The sequence below is a fragment of the Gymnoscopelus microlampas genome (assembly GCF_963454915.1).
Source record: "Gymnoscopelus microlampas genome assembly, chromosome: 11".
In the NCBI taxonomy this organism is placed as follows: domain Eukaryota; kingdom Metazoa; phylum Chordata; class Actinopteri; order Myctophiformes; family Myctophidae; genus Gymnoscopelus; species Gymnoscopelus microlampas.
This window is the reverse complement of record NC_139948.1, coordinates 5,824,636-5,826,825: the sequence shown is the minus strand read 5'-3', so window position 1 is coordinate 5,826,825 and position 2,190 is coordinate 5,824,636.

Sequence of the window (2,190 nt, the reverse complement as noted above, 5' to 3'; positions counted from 1 at the left end):
CAGGTTTTTGGGGGGGACGATTTTGGCCTCCACACTTAGTGATTTTTCTCGGATTTAACTTTCGTTTCGGTAGTGACAAACTTCTGTTTCGGTAGTGACCCAATAGTGAAAAAATAAATGTACTAAGTCCAGAGCTCGATGAATGTTAGGGACCAAAAAAAGTCACTACAAAGTACTACCAATCAACTCTAAATTGCCTGAAACGTACTCCTAATAGGTTTTTGGGGGGACGATTTTGGCCTCCAAACTTAGTGATTTTTTCGGATTTAACTTTCGTTTCTGTAGTGACAAACTTTCGTTTCGGTAGTGACCCAAAGTGAAAAAATAAATGTACTAAGTCCTGAGCGCGATGAATGTTAGGGACCAAAAAAAGTCACTACAAAGTACTACCAATCAACTCTAAATTGCCTGAAACGTACTCCTAACAGGTTTTTGGGGGGACGATTTTGGCCTCCACACTTAGTAATTTTTTCGGATTTAACTTTCGTTTCGGTAGTGACACAAAAACGTTTCGGTAGTGACACAATGGTGGAAAAAAAAAATTACTCCACTACAAAGTACTACCAATCAACTCTAAATTGCCTGAAACGTACTCCTAACAGGTTTTTGGGGGGACGATTTTGGCCTCCACACTTAGTGATTTTTCTCGGATTTAACTTTCGTTTCGGTAGTGACAAACTTTCGTTTCGGTAGTGACCCAATGGTGAAAAAATAAATGTACTAAGTCCAGAGCTCGATGAATGTTAGGGACCAAAAAAAGTCACTACAAAGTACTACCAATCAACTCTAAATTGCCTGAAACGTACTCCTAACAGGTTTTTGGGGGGACGATTTTGGCCTCCACACTTAGTGATTTTTTCGGATTTAACTTTCGTTTCGGTAGTGACACAAAAACGTTTCGGTAGTGACACAATGGTGAAAAAATAAATTACTCCACTACAAAGTACTACCAATCAACTCTAAATTACCTGAAACGTACTCCTAACAGGTTTTTGGGGGGACGATTTTGGCCTCCACACTTAGTGATTTTTTTCGGATTTAACTTTCGTTTCGGTAGTGACAAACTTTCGTTTCGGTAGTGACCCAATGGTGAAAAAATAAATATACTAAGTCCAGAGCTCGATGAATGTTAGGGACCAAAAAAAGTCACTACAAAGTACTACCAATCAACTCTAAATTGCCTGAAACGTACTCCTAACAGGTTTTTGGGGGGACGATTTTGGCCTCCACACTTAGTGATTTTTTTCGGATTTAACTTTCGTTTCGGTAGTGACAAACTTTCGTTTCGGTAGTGACCCAATGGTGAAAAAATAAATGTACTAAGTCCAGAGCTCGATGAATGTTAGGGACCAAAAAAAGTCACTACAAAGTACTGCCAATCAACTCTAAATTGCCTGAAACGTACTCCTAACAGGTTTTTGGGGGGACGATTTTGGCCTCCACACTTAGTGATTTTTTCGGATTTAACTTTCGTTTCGGTAGTGACACAAAAACGTTTCGGTAGTGACACAATGGTGAAAAAATAAATTACTCCACTACAAAGTACTACCAATCAACTCTAAATTGCCTGAAACGTACTCCTAACAGGTTTTTGGGGGGACGATTTTGGCCTCCACACTTAGTGATTTTTTTCGGATTTAACTTTCGTTTCGGTAGTGACAAACTTTCGTTTCGGTAGTGACCCAATGGTGAAAAAATAAATGTACTAAGTCCAGAGCTCGATGAATGTTAGGGACCAAAAAAAGTCACTACAAAGTACTACCAATCAACTCTAAATTGCCTGAAACGTACTCCTAACAGGTTTTTGGGGGGACGATTTTGGCCTCCACACTTAGTGATTTTTTTCGGATTTAACTTTCGTTTCGGTAGTGACAAACTTTCGTTTCGGTAGTGACCCAATGGTGAAAAAATAAATGTACTAAGTCCAGAGCTCGATGAATGTTAGGGACCAAAAAAAGTCACTACAAAGTACTACCAATCAACTCTAAATTGCCTGAAACGTACTCCTAACAGGTTTTTGGGGGGACGATTTTGGCCTCCACACTTAGTAATTTTTTCGGATTTAACTTTCGTTTCGGTAGTGACACAAAAACGTTTCGGTAGTGACACAATGGTGGAAAAAAAAAAATTACTCCACTACAAAGTACTACCAATCAACTCTAAATTGCCTGAAACGTACTCCTAACAGGT